This window comes from Condylura cristata, unplaced genomic scaffold (assembly GCF_000260355.1).
Source record: "Condylura cristata isolate star-nosed mole 26May11 unplaced genomic scaffold, ConCri1.0 scaffold00014, whole genome shotgun sequence".
NCBI lineage: Eukaryota > Metazoa > Chordata > Mammalia > Eulipotyphla > Talpidae > Condylura > Condylura cristata.
In genome coordinates this window covers 23,726,301-23,733,081 of record NW_004567115.1, presented here as the reverse complement: position 1 = coordinate 23,733,081, position 6,781 = coordinate 23,726,301, and positions in this window count along the sequence as shown.

The following is a 6,781-nucleotide window of genomic DNA, read 5'->3' as shown; positions in this document are numbered from 1 at the left end:
CAGAGTGGGGAGCAGAACAGGCAGATCTACGAAGTACACTGCTGAGGGGAGCAGCGGGCGGGTCAGGAGAGGTCTGCCACGCCATGTGGTCTCCTACGGGGCAGGCGGGATTCGAACTCATGCTTCGAACTCATGCGGAAGTGGCTTTAGCTTCTCAGTGCAGTGCTTTAACCCGCTGCGCCACCAGGGAGGGCCGTCCCTGCCCTTTTTACCTTCTGCCTCACCTTTGTTGTGGTGCTCTGACTTCTGTCGTTTAACTTCATTTATGTGGCTTTGTAAATGGGCTTAAATCATTTCTTAAATAAGGTAGAGTACAGGCACTTCCCTGGTGGCCCAACGGGTTAAAGCGCTGCACTGCGAAGCTATTGGCAGCTTAAGTGCAACTTCAATCCCAGGAGTGAGTTTGATCTCAGGCCAGGGGAGCTGACCCACATGGCGCGCAGACCTCTCTTGTCTTGCCCTCTGCTCTCCCAGCAGTGTACGTTGTCAGTCTGCCTGTTCTGCTCCCCACTCTGTCTCTGGTGAATCCTCTCACTGCTCCTGCACCTTTGGCCTGTGCCCCAGTTCTGTGCGCATAAATAAATAAATCTTAAAAAAAATAAGCTTAGGTGTTCTGATATTGGTGAGCTTTCTGCCAGCGTAAGAAAATGACCACATCAGCTAGTGACCCTAACATCCAGAGTCTTCCAGGACTGATGTCCACAGAGGGAGTCAACAGAGGCACACAGCCCTGACTTTTGATGACTGGGATTACCCACCCCTCACCCCTTAGCATCTTTCTGGGGTTGCTGTATTAGTAAGGTTTATTACTTATGCCTGTTGATTGTCTATACTATTCACACTGATTGGAACTTTCTTTGTAGAAATAGATGATATACATATATATAGATAGATAGATACATGCACATGTGTACAATATCTTGCATATTGTACACATGCAAGATAATAGAGTTGGGAATTAGAGTGCTAGGGAATGTTTATTGGTGTTGGTACACAATTTTAGCTGTTTGTGGTGGATGTTTGAAGGTATGCACAAAAGAAATCTGGGGATGAATGAATGAGACTGAGGGTAAAGAAAACTTAATTGCATCCATTGAATGTGTAGCTATAGGGAAAATAGTGAAATTTAGATATGCACCTTTAAAAGCTCAGGAAAGTTAGATATGTACTTAAATAATTCTGACAGAAAGTGAATTTTGATTAACAGTGTTATGACTTAATAAGGAGTTCAAGATCATTATATATATTTTTATCTGTGCATTTTTTTATTACAAAGTTTATTTTTACATCATTTTGCTCATTTTTTTTCCATCTCGATTGTAATCCCCGCGGGTTTCCCATCACCAAATCACCCCTGTGCCACCACCATAGTCCCGTGCATTTCCCTCCTTTCCCCCCCTCCCCGTTTTTGATCCCATTCCCCACTCCGCCCCCACAGAATGTCTCTGGTATATGGTTGTTCATTACTTTTGTTATTTTCTCGCCTGGTCCATTATACTCCTGCTATGAGTAAAACCATCCGGTATTTTTCTTTCTCTTTCTGGCTTATCTCACTAAGCATGTCAAGATCATTATATTTTAAGAAAACAGTAGCACAAGGGAAACTTACAAGTAAGGATAAGCAAATTGCATGTGTGTTGGTATACATGTATGCTGTTTTCTCACTGCATTGGAAGTTTCCAGTAAAGATAGGCTCATTTTTGATGAATTATTGTACAACTTCATGCTCAGTTTATCTATGCAAAATTATTTAATGATGTGTCTCTTATTATTTTTGGTTTGGTTTAGGTCTATGGTCTGGTGTAGTAAATACACTTATACTTCTAATCTGGACTTCTCTGAGCTCCAGACCTTTATTTCCCATTATCTGTTTACCATGAACAAATGGCTTGACATGTCCAAAATGGAATCTGATCCTCCTCCCAGTGTTCCTTGTCCTACTTAATGGCATCATTGTCCAAACAGTTATGCAACCAGAAAACTGGAGCCAGAACATTATTTCCCTAAGGGCAAGGACCTGTCCTGTGTCATTTTCTGCTGTATCTTTAAGACCTAGAACAATGCACAGAGAAGGTGTTTAGTAAGTCCTGTGAAATGACTGTCTGTACTCTTTAGATTGCATTCATTTCTTCCTATCTCCATCATTACTTCTCATTTCAAGCTGCCATAACCTATCAATGGCATGATTACAATAGTCTTGTAACTAGACTCTCTCCACGCATTTCTATCTTCTGATTTTCAGTCAATGATCTTTTGAAAACATAAATCTAATCCTTGGATTCTTGTAATGGCCCATGAGATTTTGCATGGTCTGTGTTCTTCCACTCTTCCAGAACCATCTCATGCTATGACCATTCTTTCTCTTTAGATGCAGTCAAATTAGTCTTTTTTTTTTTTTAAGATTTATTTACTTGTTTATACAGAATTGAGGTACAAGCCAGAGGTGCAGAGGCTGTGAGAGGCTTCACCAAAGACAGAGTGGGGAGCAGAACAGGCAGATAGATGAAGTGCACCGCTGAAGAGATCAGTGGGCAGGTCAGGAGAGGTCTGCTGCACCATGTGGATCACCTCCAGGGCCGGGGATCGAACTCGCACTGAGGCGCTTGCAATGCTGCATCCTAACCCGTTGTCCCACCAGGGAGAACCCCAAATTAGTCTTTTAAACAATGTTTCCCATCACTTGCTCTTTCCTCTGCTTAGGGCCTCTGCATATAATACCTGCTCTGCTTGGTTCCTTCTTCCCTTCTTCACTCACCCAACTTCTACTTACCCTCCAGTTGTCACTGTCAGAGAACATTAGAGTATTAGATCCTATCGGTCCTGAGATCATATATATTTGATGAACAGTTGTCATCAAAACAACTTGAAAAATGCTGGCAAGAGATGACTCCATAGAACCTATCATGACTTCATTTTTACATGTATTTGTGTAGTATTTTCTATATAAAGCTTTTCACAACTTGTATAATTTGTTTTTGTATGAGGTCAATAATCTAATCAAGGTTCATTAAAATATACAAGTAGTCATTCTCTTTTCTTAAAAGATTTATTTATTTATATATACAGAATTGTGGTACAGGCAAGAGGTATGGAGGGTGAGAGGATTCACCAGAGATAGAGTGGGGAGCAGAACAGGCAGATGTACTGAAATGCACTGCTGAGGGAAGCAGCAGGCGGTCAGGAGAGGTCTGCTACACCATGTGTGTCACCTACCTGGCCGGGGATCAAACTCGTGCTGCAGTGGCTGCTATAGCTTCTTAGTGTTGCACCACCAGGGAGAGCCCGGTCATTCTCTTGTCATGTATTTTTGGGAAATAATATCAAATGTATTTACCTGCATCTTTTTTCTATTTGCTAGAACTCCTCAGAAAATAATTACTCGATTTTTGGATTAAAGTTTATAAAGTGGGACCTCCCTGGTGGCTCAGGGTTGAAAGTCTCAGTGCTGTCAACCTAGGGCCAGGAACTGCAGCTCCCAGCCAAGGGAGGTGACACACATGGCACAGCAGACCTCTCCTGTCTCACATGCTGCTCCCCTCAGCAGTGTATCCAGTAGTTCCACCTGTTCTACTCCCCACTCTGTCTCTGGTGAATCCTCTCACTCTCTGTACCTTTGCCTATAACCCAGTTCTTGTATGCATAAGTAAGTAAAAATAAATCTTTTTATAAAAATGAATAAAGTGGCTCTCCCTGGTGGTGCAACAGGTTTAAGCACAGCACTGAGAGCTAAAGCCACTTCAGCATGAATTCCATCCCCACCCAGGAGGTGACCCACATGGTTAGCAGACCACTCCTGACCCGCCCGCTGCTCCCCTCAGCAGTGTACATCATCGGTCGCCTGTTCTGCTCCCCACTCTGTGTCTGGTGAATCCTCTCACTGTCCTTGCACCTTTGGCCTGTACCCCAGTTCTGTATGCACAAATAAATAAATATTTTTAAAAAATGAATAAAGTTTATAAGTTTCCTACCTCGGTACAATATGAATATTTAGTAAAAATATTTCATAATGCTAAATATTGAGGTCCTTCTTGGTTCATGAATACTTGCCTTATGGGATGGTTAAGCAAGGTTCAGTCCCTGAAAATACTGATATGGACCAGTGAGGCTTGTCTTTTCCTATGATATCAGAATTCAAGAAAATCAAGCAAAGAGTGGTTTTTTCAGGTTATTTTCTACCATGTGTCTTTCCTTTTCTTGAGAGGTACAGTGAATAGGTAAGTTGGCTGAATCTTACATAATAAAGTACTTAAGATCACTTCAAATAGACCCTGTAAATAGATGAATTTATTATATGATAAAGAATTCTAAATCCAATTAAGAAAGATTAAATTATTCAACAAATTATGTTTTATTGTTTCATTAACATTTTGTGGGGAGAAAAGTTAAATTTATCTTTATACTACTATCATGAACAATATAAATTTGAGGAAGGTTAACATGTAAAATAATAAATCAGCAAAAATTTAAGCAGAAAAAAGTTTACATGAAAACAAGTGAATATATGAGATCTAGAGGCAGGATGACTTTCTAAGCTTTAGAGCAATGTAAAATATTACTCTCTCCCAAAAGAGTACAAAAACTGAAAAGTTAACAACCAAATTAAAAGATAATAAATAGAAGAAACACTGGTTATGAGAAACTGCAAAAGATCAATAACATACAAATATTTATAAATTAGTAAAAAATGCTAAAACTTCAATAGAGAAATTGGGCACAGAATGAGAGCAGCTTACATCTGTCAGAAATGAAATAACTGGGGCTCTTCCTGGTGGCGCAACAGGTTAAAGCTCAGCACTCTGCAGCCACTGCAGCATGAGTTCAATCTCTGCCCGGAGGTGACCCACATGGCGCGGCAGACCTCTCCTGACCTGCCCGCTGCTCCCTCAGCAGTGTATTTCAGTTGACCTGCTTGTTCTGTTCCTCACTCTGTCTCTGGTAAATCATCTCACCCCCAGAACCTCTGACCTGTACCCCGGTTCTGCATGCATAAATAAATAAATCTTTAAAAACAAAAAGGTGAAATTAGTGATTATTAGAAGGGAATGGAGAAGGAGAAAAGAGGTGAGTAACGTGGATGAAAGTGGTCAACTGTATGGAGAAGGGTAGAATTGAACTTTTAGTGGTCAACTTAATATAATATATACAGAATTTGATTTATACTTCTGTATAAATTATAAGTTTCTGTGCAACCTGAAACTTATATGTTATAATGCAGTGTTTCTTCATAAAAATTTAGTTAGAAAATGAGGTGAATGGGTACTTTAGGTTAAGAAAGTAATAGAATTCATTTTCTTTTTTAAAAAGAATTTTTTTTTTAATTTTAAAGATTTATTTATTTATGTACCCAGAACTGGGGTACAGGTCAGAGATGCAGGGGCGGTGAGAGGATTCACCAGAGACAGAGTGGGGAGCAGAACAGGCAGAGCGACAAAGTATACTGCTGAGGGGAGCAGCGGGCAAGTCAGGAGAGGTCTGCCACGCCATGTGTGTCACCTCCGGGGCAGGCAGGCAGGGATCTAACTCATGCCCAAGTGGCTTTAGCTTCTCAGTGCTGTGCTTTTAACCCATTGAGCCACCAGGGAGGGCCCAGAATTCATTTTCAAATGGTTCCTCTTGCTTCTTCCTGGAAGGCTTGAATGGCCTAACTAGGTGGTATGTATGTTCAGGAGGAAGAGGGGGACAGAAAGAGAAAGACCAAAAAGTGCTCTGTGTTTTGTGACTGACTAGAGTAACAAATACTTTACAAATTATGACTTATCATTGACATAAAATACTATTTATAATTACATCAATAGCACCAAACGCCTAAGAATTAACTTAACAAAAGGTATATAAGACTTCTATGAAAAACAAACATTGAGAGAAATTAAACTGAGAAAGAAATGTGTTGGTTATTGTTTCGAAGATATAATACTGCAAAGATTCTAAATTCCCCCAAGTTGATGTATAAATTCAATGCAATCTCCATAAAAATTTGAGCAAAGTTTTCTTTTTCTTTTGAACATATTGACAAATCAATTCTAAAATATATAAAACTGCAAAGAACAAAGAATAGTCAGAACATCTAGACTGGAGGTAGGGCAAAGGTGAAAGTTTGACATCGATATCAAGATACATTATAAAACAATGGTAATCAAGATAGTGTCTCCGTAGTAGACCGATGGCATAAAATAGGGTTCAGAGATTAATCCACATGCAACAGTGACATTGAAAAGGTGGTGGGGGAAAGTTGGATCTTTTTATAAATGGCACTGGATTTATGCATCTACGGGATACATATATGGGGGGAGGGGAAGAATCTTGATCCCTCTGTGGTACTGCATGGTAGGGAAAATTTTGTGCTTCTGTGGGAAACTACATTTCCTGTAGTAAACCCTCTAAGTTATCTGATTTTGATTTTATGGCAGCAATTTTATAACTGTAACTTTTACATAACTGATAGCAATTCAAATGTCATGAAAATTAATTCTGTCTGGTAGAAGGACACCCTTTTCCCCAACCATGGAAAAAACAGCTTTCTCTCTCTTTAAATATTTTGCTCTATAAATATGTCTGCTCTATGGATTCACCTCCGAACAGGTTGAAACACCTGATTTAAGTTCTTAAACATGGAGGAGTAAAAATGTAGCCCCAAAGTTAAATAGACATGTAAATAGTTGATAAATTAATTTTAAAAGTTTTACTAAGTTAAATAAAATTTTAGCACTGGGGTACAGGCCAGAGACTGAGGGGCAGTGAGAGACTTCACCAGAGACAGAGTGGGGAGCAGAACAGGCAGATC